A 15,051-nucleotide genomic window follows, 5' to 3' on the forward strand; every position below is an offset into this window, starting at 1 on the left:
AGTTCCTTGGCACAGAACTTCCGGAATGGTAATCTGTTCCCGAAGTTTGTGGTACTTGACAAGCGTCGTTTGTTTTTGCTTTGGAATAGTTATATTCAATTCAACCGATGAAATTAGAGTGCCTCAATTTGTTGACTTAAGGTAAAGCAGGTAGGATTTTTCCTTTAGCACTAAATCACGGGTAGGCGGGAAATGTTAAAGTCGTAAGGATAGGTACCACAGACCACCGGACCACACAAAGCCACTCACTCCTTCTATAGCGTATCTGCCGCATTTTGTAAATTAACTTGAAAAAAACAAAAAAAGGACATGCTGAAGTTCTCGCCTAGTGCCCGCTCTCGCTCGAACGGTCCGAAGTAACTGTTTTGTTTGTAATGTACATGACCCTCCTGTTTTCTGAATTTTAATTGTGTTGTTCATGAAAGCAGTTTTGTTCAATTTTCACTAATGGTCCCGCCCACGTTGTCACTTCGGGCTTGTTCGTATTTTCAGGAGAGGTTTTAGCGGAGCCTCATACGGGGTTCTAGGAGAATGGCCAGAGCTCACCATTTTTCTAGAGTTCTAAATGAGTAGTCTTCTCACATTTGGGGAGACTTGGGTGCCCTCTCCCGAGACGTTTTATTATTCATTAATCCCGGCGTTAAGAAAATCATAACTTTGCATAAATAACTGGTTTTAATTATTGTGTTGTTTTATTTGCACTCTTCTGTGTGGTTCACAAACCCTGTTGGAACGAATCTGGTAATGTTTAATTTGTATAAAAAAAAAACACAACGTAGGGAAATTAACGAGGTACGATCACGCGCTCTTAGCCATTTTTGAATTTCGCGGGTTTTATTTTTCATTGCTGTTGGTAGAAAAAAAAATGAGATGGTCGCTTGGTGGGAATTTTGAATTACCCACTTGGTTCATCACAATACTATAATGTAATGAACAAGCAATACACATTTTTATCCAGTACTTACAGTCACTCTGCATGTACTGTCGTAAATCAAATGAACTTAATTGGTTAATAACATAATTATTCATTCGATTATTATCAGTTCATTATGGCATTAATAACTATAATGCTACGGCTACCAAATTTAGAGTTTAGTTTTATCGGGTATTTTTATTATTGTAGCTATTATCTGTTACTACGGTCGCGATCAATAAATTTTGGACACTAGTGTCATCGTACTGCAATACATTCTAAAACGACCTTTATGTATTAATAACCTTAATTTTGATTGTAAGTGTCAATTTTGAAAATGTGAATGTCAGATTTATCGACAAAACATTCAAGAAGAGGTTTTAATTAATAAAAAATAAATTTGTAATTTTTCCAATGATGTATTTACTTTGTGGTTCGTGCGGTCGCCTAAAAAATTTATTGTGCACCTCGGCCAAAAAGTGCCTTTTGTCTTCGCCTGTTTTCAAGTCTCGGCTGCGCCTCGACTAGAAAACCCAGACTTGGCCTTGATACACAAATAATTATTTTGCAATACCATTGCCTTTGTAAAATAAAATGATTACGAAGAAATGATGAGATTAAAATGAAGTTTGGTGGCGAAAACAAAAATTATGTTGCAGAAATAAGTTGTCTTCTAACAGACACTTGTTAGAAGATAAGCATACAAATTGGTAGGAGAAAGATGGCACACAACTTATTTTGCAACTTATTCTATTTAATAGTATATTATGATACAAATTTATAAGGAAGCCTTTAAAGCAGGCGCGACGAGTTTAAGAGCACGACGCGTAGAGCACCGGTTTTCACATAAATTTATATAAAATAATTACACTACCCAACATTTTTGAATTTATTTTTTTTATAACGTCAACAGATTTATTCTAGCACGTCTAGATTCCGAGTTATGAATAACCTGTGACAACCCATATGCATTAATGTTATTTTTATCAAAACAGTACAAAAACTTAGAAACCAATGATAATTCTATTGCAAAATGGTAACACAAAAAGGACGATTAAGTACTAGTACAATCCGGCACAAAACAAATGTATTTTTTTCTCTTATGCGTGCTATCATCTTCCTTTTGAAGAACCCAACAAAAATCACCCATCATAGCGGGATACAATCTCCTCTGGTACATATGCCAAACACAACTTAAGCCTACTTAATTTTGCACCTTCTAGTGTACTCTTCATGCTTGTAAGACAAATGAATTTACAATGAATATATTATGATACACGAGTAAAAATAAAAAATGTTCATAGGTAGCTAGTTCGCAAACGTGACGTGATGGAATATGGAAATCGGGTATCATATAGTTCTAATAAATGAAAGGTATAAGAAATTTTCAGAGTTGGGTCAGTGAGAAAAATCATGTCGGGTAGTGTTATTATTGATTAAATTTTTTATGAATAAACAAAGTCGTTTGAGAACCACATCGTTTCACAACCTACTTGTAAAGAATTTTTTTTAGTCGCCATTACAGTTTATGAAAAATACAGGTAAAATGTGTGGTAATAATAATGTGTTGTGAAACGTCTCATGCCATAAAGAGCCCAATTTACACACGAGCGAGTTGAATACGACATTTTTTTGTTCGACGAGCCCCTTAAAAGCTCCAAACCGCTTAAAATCTTTAAAATTAGCTTGACGTTTCGTTTTGCCAAGTTGTGACATTTATAATAAGTAAAAGCGATAATAGTCATTTTTATATTAAGCGCGTGAAGTGAAATAGCTATTTTCATATGGGTAGCGCTGTCAAATCACTTTTCAGGTATGAGGCCGAAATTTGAAGCACGAGGCGTCAGCCAAGTGCTGCAAAACAGGCCGAAGACCTGAAAACTGACAGCGCAGGAATATTGAATAATATTTTTCGTGTTCGTTTGTGCAAAGTATTAAGTATTAAATACAGCGTGATCAACAATGACTGAGTCTGTTGGCAATGAAACAATTGAAAAATACTGGTGTTTTTTGTCTCGTAATTGGCACGGACCGGATTTTTTAATTTGAGACGACATTAAAAACATTTTTGGTTATAACGGTTATGTTTATGCTGTTACAAAAATGAACCTTTGATGGTAAATTTCAAATTTGACAAATTTCATTGTTACCAACAGACTCAGTCATTTTTGATCACACCGTATATTTAACCAGAAGAAAATACAGCAATTTACATAGACTGTCCTATAGAGGTAAACTAAGTTACCTGTACATAGGCTGGTTATTCTTAGAGCTAGCTTATAAGTATTCTAAACAAAAAGAAAATAAAAAAACAATATTACAATAAAATTAAAAACATTTTTTTTACAATTGTTTAGCATTAATTTAAAACTATACATCTCTTGGACCGGTGCGCCCAAAAAAAAGCAATATGAGATATTCTATTCTCCTAACAATTTGATACTTACATTTTATTGCTTTAATATTTCCTTGATATCTTATTTAATCTACTATCCATTGTGACAGGTTTTTTTTTATGGTTTTATTACTGCAATTTAGTATTTTTAATTCATAAGAAAGAGTGTTGAAGAGCCTTGTAGTCATAAATTCATTGTTTTTGCAGCTAACAGATTTGTAGATTTTAGGTAGTTGTATGCTTTGATATCTTGTATTTCTATTAGAAATTTTAAAAGTGTTTTTCAATTTCACATAGTGATGTAGCAATAGTCTGTTGAATACAATTCGTAGTCAAAGATAGTAGACTATTTAATTCATCTGTCACTTAATGTTCATTAACCAATGAAACAAACTTAATTTTAGTGATTTCCATGGTTACAAAAGAATTGCAGCGGATATTGGACTAGTACAAATATCAGCAACTATTGTACTAGTAATCGAAGTGAATATTTGAAACAAATAAAAATCTTCATAAAAAAATTTTTTTGCAGCGACAATATAATTCATACACCAAAAATCCCATAAGCAGAGGTGTTTTCGTCATTATGACAGCGAAAAAAGTTTGCCCTAACTTTTCCAGCGACAAAACGGAACCTAACTTTTGAAAGCGTCTGATTCTAGTAGGTCCGCATCATAGTCATTTACGTATTCATTAAATTGTCTTACCGAATTACACTCAAGTTTTTTTGTGTGTCGAAGTAAACTTGCCATTTATAATTCGAGTTTTGTTGTCTGGCAATTAAACTTAAAAAACTGCCAGAAAAAATTACTCATCCTACGGACTCGTAATTTTTTCAGAGGCAGTTTTTTTCGTTAAATTGCCAGGCAACAAAATTCTCATTGAAGTGTCAAGTTTACTTCGACAAAAAAAGCTCTCGTGTAATTATAAGTGAAAAACGAACACAAAAATATTATTTTCTAACTAATCGAAGTGTACAATTTGAAAAACTGAAAGAAATTTTAGGAATTTGATTCATTAAATAGTCCTCCAAATACGACTGAATATTTTTATGGTGGTATCACTCATGGTCATTTACGCTTGTGAACACCATTCGACAATCTATTACTACTCGTTGTATTATAAGAAAATAATACAGAATTTATTCACTTTGTAGTGTTTTTTAACAATTTTATTGCTTTTTTTGCTTATTGAAATCGGACAATAAATAACGGAGCTACAGCTTGGGGCGTTTGTTAGCGAACATCCTGTATAATGAATATTTTTTGTTTCATAATTGGATTTTCATTGTTTTGTTAACTGAACAGAATATTTAACAAAGTTTCTGTTTCTTTAAAACTAAAAACTGTTGTCCAGTTAAATACAACTTTCGTTACATCCAGTAAAAAATCGAAATAAATTGTTTTTGATTTGAAACCCAGTTTTCTTATTTGTCAGTGACAATGCAAAATTTTACATACGTTAACCTTATCAAACCTGGTTCCGTTACTTAATAAAAATGATTAAACGCAATTTTAAACTTCACTGTTCACAGAAGATCGTACTTTTGAAGCACCGATAAATTATTGTGAATCATCAATCTATAACCACAGTTATCGTATGTACATACCTATTTATGTGATTAAGAATGAATCATATAGATTATACAATAAACGATGAGTTGGTAGTAATCCAGTAATAAATGATTTAATAATGTAAAAGTTTGTGTTGATTTTGCGAAACGTCGTTCGTTCATCATCTCCAAAAGGTCATGCGTGATTCAATTCACTTTAAAAATGTAATCTTGAGCATCAACTTCATGAGATTTTAAGCAGAAGACGCATGTGCGTTAAATGTAATTGCCCACGAAACATATTGAAATATCACTCATCAAAATATGTTATTACTAAAGTTCGGATTATATGCACTGAAAAGAGAAAAAATATGCGCATATATATGCACGCTTTTTAGCTAAAAATGCAGTGAAATATGCACAAATATGCACAAAATATGCATAAATATACTATAATATGCTTTATCACTTTTACAAAAAAGACAAATTTCGCAGAATTAATCTATTTATTCAAAATTTATGAATATAAAAACAAAACTGAAAATATATATTTTAAATTATACAATAGTCAATACAACTTTATAGGAATTATATCGGGTGTTTTTTTTTAATTTCACCTCGTAGTAGGCGTTGAAGTGTCGATTGTGAATGCACTATACAGCTTACGGATCACGGATTATCTGTTTAAATCTTATAGTTGATTGCAAAAAAAAAAACGGGAAACGAAAATTTTTATAATGTAAATTTGGTGTTGACCATTTGTCAATTAATTGTCTACTTGACAATGACAATGTCTATCAAAAATATCATTTAATTTTGACCATAATTCTAACCTATCTATCGTAAGAAGGTTTCACACTATGAAAAAATAAAAATGTGTCAATTTTATTCTGGCAATTTTCATTTTTTTTTTGCAACCAACTGTACGTTTTATACGAGTGGTGCATTCACAATCGACTCTTCAACGCCTACTACAAGGTAAGATTTAAAAAAAAACCCAGATATTAAAAAATGAATGTTATAATTGGAGGTAAATTAAACAAAATAACTTCAAATCCTTATCGTTGAATATAGAATAAGTATTACTTAGTAGCAAAGTAACATTTTTTTTCGCAAATTAATTAATACAGGGTCTATCTGAAATACGTGTGTTAATTTTAACCATTGGAAGAACTCGCCAATTCATGAAACTTTTCTCTATAACATTTTTACGAAAAAGCTTTACAAATTGATTTAAAATTGGGAATAAATTAGCCATCAAAGTGTATACTCGTCTATGGGTAAGGGTCAAAATTTTCTGTTGTACTAGAAATGGAGCCTTGTTAAAAAGTTACATTGTTTTGAAAAAAATTATATAATTAAAATTTAAATCCTCATCTTTGAATACTTTTGCGAATTTTGCAAAATGTTATAGAGACAAGTTTTATAAATTGGCGAGTTCTTTCACTGGTTAAAAGTAACACACGTATTTCAGATACACCTGTATGTATTCACACTCAAATACTCAAGTGCTTGTTGCAAAGCCATCCAAAACGCTTTCCCTGAATTTTCTTGAATAATAATTTCGGATATTGTTAGATCCAAGCAAAAATTGATTCAGATATTTTCGGCAATGAAATGATTGCACACAGTTGTAGTAACCATGGCCACCAATGTATGTTTTGTCCGCAGCTCTGTCGAATAATATTTGAAGTTTGAAGGGATGCCGAATATTAGCGTTTTTTTTTTGTGGTCGTCGGAAAAATATCGTGTATACCACGTGTTGAAAATTCGATTTCACACTCGTTTGCTTAAGCCACGCGCCTACGGCTTGTGGCTCAATTCTGCAAACTCGTGTGAAATCTTTCATTTTCAACTCTTGATATACAATATACTATTTCGTTACGACTAGGACTAGCAGACCGTTTGTGATTGAATGTTGCAAAATACAAATTCACGTATAGCGATTCAAATTCTTCGAAAGAAAGAGTCGACATCGTTAGCAGGAAGTTTTAGAAACAGGACATCTGTTGATTCCATTGTTAAATTTATGGTCTAATTTCTCTGGAATTACGCTCTACCAAGAAGTTCTATGTTTTTAAAACAAGCGGATATTTTCTGATGTCCCCCTATCTGCACCATGTAGACTTGCAAGGGTTCAATAAATGAACAAAAAAAAACTGGAAAATTGCAGAAATATGCATTAATATGCATTTGCATGAAAATATAAAAAAAATAACGAGAAAGGGGGGGGCAGGGATTTAACTTGCTCCATGGCGCTGAATGTGTAGCTACGCCACTGCTGTTCATTATATTTGTTTTGGTGAAAATGAATGTGCCCGAAGCATTATTAAGGAAGCACCAGCATTGCTTCAAGTTTATTGCGAGAAAAATCATCTGCAAGATATGGAAAATGTTCAAGTTCGGAGGTTTGTTTTTTATTGAAAATGATACGGCAAAATGTGCCGTTTAGTTGGCATATTTGTAGATTTCAAAAGGTACCTACTTGCATTCCTCAAACGAAAGAATGAGCGTTATATTCCAAAAAAGGCCAAGTGTAACGAGAGACAATATTTATATTAATGTGTATGTCTGGTTGCCTACACCAGGAGAGTGGGTGGTAGCACTGAACCAGAGCAGCTGTCTTGTCTTAGTTTTAAGTTTAGTTAAGTTTGAGCAATTGAGCTTGTTAGAGTTGATTTGAACACGTTCAAGGCGATCTACATTTACCAGGCCATGACACTGACCAAAGACAGTGTGCTATGGAATGGCCTACCACAGTCTGACAACATTGCTTCACCAACATTTAGTGAAAAAAATCGAAATCCACTAAACCTGTCATTGTATCTACATTTGTCAAATATGAGTGATCTAATTTTACGACAGTTCAAAAATGCGTAATCGCATTGTAACATATAGTTTAAAACCACCTTAGGGACAGAAAAATAACGGTGCTCATTACTGATAAAATTTCAGATTCTCTGCTGTGTTCCGGGCTATTCAAACTGTTTGGTTATAAACTAACGCGAGGTGGGCATTTCCAACTTAAATATAACAATTTGTTCTCCCCATTGCCTAAATCCCATCCCATTTCTTGTAAATTGCTTCCCAGTCTCATTTCAATATTCGTTCTTAAAACCAAAAGATTTTCCCCAGTGATTGTGTCGTCATTACTAATTTTGATTATTTCTTCCCAAACTGTAATTTCTTCGTAATTAAAAGTTATTGGAACCGCGTTTGGCACAAGTCGCTTCATTTTGTCCCCATTGATAAATAACTGTTCCGCTAAAATCTTTAGCACAAGCATGGCTACTTTTGCGAATTCTTCACTCTTCGATTTTTAAATTTTAAAATCTCTTTCCAAATTGGCTTCGTTTCCTCATTTGATGGAAACTTAAATAAAAGTATTTAGCTACCTACGTAATTTGAAGAAGAAGGCGCATAATTTAGTACGCAACACTTAAATGACATTTTTAATTAAGTTTGACGAATTTGACCAAGGACTTGTCACAATTTATTTTAAATGTCGAATTCGTTTCAAAAAGTTTGGAACACCGTAGGTCATGGAATGGCCTACCAGGGAATGTGGCAACACAGCCAGTGTCCAGGCCTGTAACTTAAGACCGCCTTGACACGTTACATTGTACGCACAGCCCACGTGACTATTTTGTATTGTTAAACTAGTTTAGTGATTAAATCAATTAGTTTACAATCTTGTGATGAACCAAGTGGGTAATTCAAAATTCCCACCAAGCGGCCATCTCATTTTTTTTTCTACCAACATACGCAATGAAAATAAAACCCGCGAAATTCAAAAATGGCCAAGGGCGCGTGATCGTACCTCGTTAATTTCCCTACGTTGTGTTTTTTTTTTTACAAATTAAACATTACCAGATTCGTTCCAACAGGGTTTGTGAACCACACAGAAGAGTGCAAATAAAACAACACAATAATTAAAACCAGCTATTTATTCCAAGTTATGATTTTTGTTAACGCTGGGATTAATGAATAATAAACGTCTCGGGAGAGGGCACCCAAGTCTCCCCAAATGTGAGAAGACTACTCATTTAGAACTCCAGGAAAATGGTGAGTTCTGGCGATTCACCTAGACCCCCGAATGAGGCTCTGCTAAAACCTCTCCTGAAAATACGAACAAGCCCGAAGTGACAACGTGGACGGGACAGCTAGTGAAAATTGAGCAAAACTGATTTCATAAACAACACAATTCAAATTCAGAAAAACAGGAGGGTCATGTACATTACAAACAAAACAGTTACTTCGGACCGTTCGAGCGAGAGCGGGCACTAGGCGAGAACTTCAGCATGTCCTTTTTTTTCTTTTCCAAGTTAATTTACAAAATGCGGCAGATACGCTATAGAAGGAGTGAGTGGCTTTGGGTGGTCCGGTGGTCTGTGGTACCTATCCTTACGACTTTAACATTTCCCGCCTACCCGTGATTTAGTGCTAAAGGAAAAATGCTAACTGCTTTACGTTAAGTCAACAAATTGAGGTACTCTAAGTTCATCGGTTGAATTGAATATGACTATTCCAAAGCAAAAACAAACGACGCTTGTCAAGTACCACAAACTTCGGGAACAGATTACCATTCCGGAAGTTCTGTGCCAAGGAACTCGGATTCAACTTACACCATGAGCGACGTTGCGGACCAGCATTCAGCAAGTCCCGCCAAGCGTTATGGTTTTCGGGTCTCTCTTGGGGCACAACATGTTAAACGAGGGGCCGCGGGGTCGTGTTCAACGATTGGATGTTAGGAGAAACTAAACCCCTCAAACAGAGAGAGACCCTCGCGATAAGGAGGAATTGACATTACAGCAACTGGAAAATGCAAACGAAACCGCGACAAAGCTTTGTTGACGGAGTAATCTAAGAACACTTTCAGTTTGGGATGGAAAAGTGGTAACAACCAATAACAATACATAACAATAAAACAAAAAAACACAGTCCAGTCGACCCTAGCATATTAGAGCCGGATCATCGACAAGGGCCCCCCCCTGAATAATATGGAGGGCGCCCCGGGACTAAACGTTGGAAATACCTAAATGTAGAAGATCCCTGGATAAGGAAAAGCCCGCGCAGATACCTGAAATATAAACCCAATTGGTTGCTACCGGGATGGAAAGTGGAAACTTTAGAATTTTGATTAAAGTGTTAAGCAATAAATAGATACTTGTTACACCAAAAGCGTCACTCGAAATAATTAAAAGGGGATCAAAAATGAGGGAGTGCGCTTATAAAAAAAAGTGAAAGTCACAGACCCACGCTAAAACTTGGAGTCCTTTTCTTTTAGGAAAATTAGTGAATTGTAAAACCTGCTTTGACAACAAAAGGAAAACGTGATCCGTCAATTTTATAAAGTTAGCAAAACTAGAACCAGGCTGCCCTACGCTCCTTCGCAAGCTTATAAATGTTAAAAGCGTAATACATGGGGATGGTCGAGATAAATGTGGATTTTGTAAAACATGGTGGAAACCCACGTGCGACCCATTTGTGTCTTATTATTGTTAAACTACATTTCGCGCGAAGCAGAATTAATTTTAGTACCCCAAACATATACCTAGTTCAAAAACAGAAGCTGGACAGCGATACTTTATATCGATGTGTTTGCTCCTGTTGTGGAACGTAGGGTTCGCAGCAAGCTTCAAGGCACCCAAGTTGTCTTCATATACAACAACGGGGGACAAGTTATCCAGGCCCAACTCGATGAGAAAAGACCGGAGATACTTAGCTTCCTTGGTGGCTTCGGCCAGTCCCATGTACTCAGCCTGGGTGTACGATAATGCGACAGTCTTTTGTTTTCTCGCATCCCACGAAACAGGTCCACCCCCCAACATAAAGACATACCCGGTGAACGATTTTCTGTCGTTGGGGCAATTTCCCCAGTCCGCATCTACGAAGCCTTCCAAGAACTGGGATTTCTTAAAAAAGGTCAGCCCAAGCTTCGTTGTGCCTTTGAGGTAACGAAGTACTCGCTTGGCGGCAGTCCAATGAGGCTTTCCATAGCAATTATTAAACTGTCCCAGGTAACTGACAGCAAAATTGATGTCAGGCCTGGTAGCAGTTGACAAGTACGTCAGAGCTCCGACCAACTCACGGTACGGCAAATTCTCGTCGGGAGGTTCTTCACTCTTCAATAACCTCACTCCAGGATCCAACGGAGAGCAGACCGGTTTTGAGTCGAACATTCCAAATCTCTTCAACAACTCGTTGATATAACCCGTCTGAAGTATGTTAATCGCACCGAAAGACCTGTTAAATTCCATACCTAGGCAGTAACCAATCTCGCCGAGATCACTGGTCTCGAATTTCTGAGATAGACAACTAAACAACCTATCGGCCATCCTTGGGTCACGCGAAGCGACGATGATGTCGTCAACGTAGATAGCTATCAGGGTTGACTCTTCACCAGTCCCGATTCGGTAAACACAGGGGTCGGCCTTGGTGGGAACTGCTCCGAATCTCCTCAGTATGCCATCCAGTTTGGCGTACCAACTCCGACCAGCCTGACGTAGGCCATACAAGGATTTTTTCAGCAAACAAACATGGTCACCCTCTCGTAGTTGCTTGAGCATCTTCCTAGCCTTGTCTCCTACTTCTCTGTCTTCTTCAGATTGGATCATCTCGAGCACTTGCAACAGGTATTTCGGAGGTTCCATGAATATCTCTTCCTCTAGTTCTCCATTCAGATATGCACAAGTTACATCGAACTGACTTATGTTCATATCGTATTGAGCTGCTATAGAGGCTAAAAGTCGAACTGAACTCAGTCGCGCAACCGGTGCGAAGGTTTCTTTGAAATGAACTCCAGGTCGTTGGCTAAACCCCTGAGCCACTAGTCGAGCCTTTCTTCTTTCTAATGTACCGTTCGCGTTGTATTTATTTCTCAATACGATTCGGCTGCCTATGACTTCACGATCATCAGGACGTTTGACAAGTTTCCAGGTATTGTTCTTGATGATGGACCTAATTTCAACGGCCATCGCGTCATACCACTCGTCGACTTCTGGTGAATTCATTGCTATTCTTGCAGGAATTACAGATATAAAGGCCTCTTCCTCTATTTCGGCAGTTCCTGCTTCCTGAAATCTGCAGACTTTTCGAGGTCTTCCCCTCGCTCCTGTTCTAACAAGCCTAGGTCTACCTCTTTCTCTTCTGACTACGGGCTCTTCCTCTATTTCATCCTGCACCTCTTCTTCTGGGTTTTCGACTTCTTCAGCTGATCGCATTTCAATAACCACGTACCTAGGCGACTCCACTTCGTCTGTTTCGCCTTTGAACAGATCATCTGGCACAAATTCAGTGAAGATTTCAGCCTTTTTCTCAGTACCTTCTAGGAATTTCACGTCTCGTGTGATTTCGACCTTTCTTTCATTAGGCATCCACACTCGATATCCCTTGCTTTCTTCTGAGTAGCCCAGGAATACACCTTCCTTTGCCCGAGAGTCGAATTTTCCTCTGTTGGGTTGTCTGTCCAGGCGGAATACACGACATCCAAATTCCCCAAAGTGACTAATATTAGGTTTCTTGCCAGTCCACACTTCATAGGGTGTTCTGCCACCGAGACTCTTGGATGGGCATCGATTTCTAATGTAGTTCGCCCTGTTGACCGCTTCGGCCCAAAAACTGGGTGGAAGACCTGACTGCAACATCAGACAACGAGCCATGTCTAATAAAGTTCGATTCTTTCTTTCGGCAATCCCATTTTGTTCGGGGTTATGCGGAATGGTGAATCGTCGGGTTATTCCAAGTCCCTTCAGAAGGTTGTCGAACTGTTCACTGGTGTACTCTCCACCGTTATCAGTTTGAAACGTTTTTATTTTCTTGCCCTGTTGATTTTCGACCATAGTGATGAAGTCTTTTGTGGCTTCAATCGCTTCACTTTTCGACCTGAGGAAACGAACAACAGTCCATCTGGAACAATCATCTATGAACTCGATGAAGTATCGTGCTTTACTCATCGACTCAACACGCATCGGCCCGCAAACATCCGAATGTATCAGTTCCAGCAATTCGCTCGTTCTGTCAGACCGTTTCGGGAAGGGTGTGCGTACCATCTTCCCCTGAAGACACACCTCACACTCAATGGAGTCTCTCGCGAAGTTCATGGGCTTTAAAACGTCCAATCCAAGCACGGTCCCTTTGCTTATGGCTTCGGACATGTCTCTCGCGTTTAGATGTCCTAATCGCCTGTGCCACACCTCGAACGTCTTGGTACAGGGAAGTCCCGCTGCGAAAACCGATCCCGTTGACCTCTCTTTGTTTCGTTCGCGCGCGTAGTATAATTCGCCAATCCTGTCAGCAACCAGCTTTACGCTACCGTCGTTATCGACTACGAATGCGTTGTCTCTTTTAAATATGACCTCACAACCCTTTTCGGTGATTTTTCCCACTGATAGCAAGTTCGTACGTAGGTCTGGAATAAACAAAGTCTTACTCAAAGAAATGTTCCTCGACTCACCAAACACATCGGCGGTGAACATTGCTTTTCCTTGGGCAGTGATACTTGTAGAACCATTATTTGCGAGATTTAACTTTCCAGGTTCAGACTTCATTTCGAAGAAAGCTCTTTCATCATTGCACAGATGAGAAGTTGCACCACTGTCCAGACAACACGTGTTTCTCTTGTTCGAACTGGTCAGATGACATTCAGATATGCTCAGGCAAGTATCTTCTGCACTTTTCGCGGAGGCACGGAAGTCTTTGTTCTTGCAGTCAGCTGCTTTATGTCCGATTTCTTTGCACTTGTAGCACCGATATTTGAAATTTCCACAGTCGTTCTTGGTACCGGATTTCGAGTTCTCGCCGTTCGTCGTTTTTTCAGTCTTCTTCACGTTCTTCTTTCGCCAATTTGCTTTATGATTACTGAACAATGCATTTTGAGAAGCTCCTCTCGCTGCAGTTTTCCTGGCATTACTCTCTTCGATTATTTTCACACGAAGGACATCAGGTGTCGGGAGGTGGTCCCGCGACTCAATGGCACACCTGGAATTCTCAAAGCTGTCAGGCAAGCTATACAGCAACATGATCGCTAACAAATCTCGGTTGATTTCAACTTCCATCTCCTGGAGTTTGTCGACCGCATCGAAGAACATATCGATGTGTTCTCGCACATCACCGGATTCCTCCATGCGCTGAAGTGTCAGCTGTTTCAGTAACGTGGCCTTTCTCGCAGGTCCCTTCGACTGGTATATACCCTCGAGCTTGAGCCAGACTTCTCTCGATGACCCACATCCTTTTATCTGCTTCAGCTCAGAGGGGTTGATTGCCAGTATGATGTCGGATTTAGCTTTACTGTCGTTCCTCACCCATTGTTGTGCAGCAGCTTCTGATTCGACGTCGCCGACTACCACCGCTGGTTTCACCGTTGCCCCGTTCACGTAACTCCACGCGTCATTTTTGATCAGCAATGCTTCCATCTGCATCTTCCACGTGTCGTAGTTCTCCTTGTTTCTCATTATGTTTGCGCCTTTTTGATGAGAAGAATATTGCTGCTTTAAAAATGAAGTATGCCAATGATATTTCTTGTGTTGAAGGAACAATTGCATTTTTAAAATTAATAGGTGACTGGTGGAAAATAATTAACTGTAATTCTTTCTACAAAGACATTCGTTTACGCGATCCACGGTGTGCACCAATCCAAAGTGTCGACGATGAAAATTTAATCTTCCTAGAAAATTTTTTGAAATGGTTGGAATTGTGGAACAATTTGGAAGTTCAGGGCGAACCTAAAAAATCAAGAAATGGAAAATTAACTTTGCAGACTCAGTTATCTTTAACCCACTCATTGAAATCCATAATTGCACTTTGCAGATATTTAATTGACGACCTACAATTCCAGTACATTTTATTATTCAAATTTCAAACAGATGCCCTAGAAGACCGTTTTGGCAAATATAGACAAATGAGTGGCGGAAATTATCATATTTCAGTCATGCAGGTCTTGGAATCTGAAAGAAAATTGAAAATGCTTTCTGTTTTAAAACTAAAGTCATCGAATAAAGGTGAATTTTCGTTAAAAGAGTTTCTTGATTCTTGTGAACAAGAATCAAGTCAAGATGAAAATGAATTGGTCGAAAAGTTTGAAGATGCATTAATAATAGCAGAAGATGAGGCAATTTCGCAAGATGAAGCTGAAGTTCTAGTATATATAGCAGGATACATTGCCCACAGGACTAACATGACATTAAAGTGCAT

This window comes from Tenebrio molitor, chromosome 4, assembly GCF_963966145.1.
Source record: "Tenebrio molitor chromosome 4, icTenMoli1.1, whole genome shotgun sequence".
Taxonomy (NCBI): domain Eukaryota; kingdom Metazoa; phylum Arthropoda; class Insecta; order Coleoptera; family Tenebrionidae; genus Tenebrio; species Tenebrio molitor.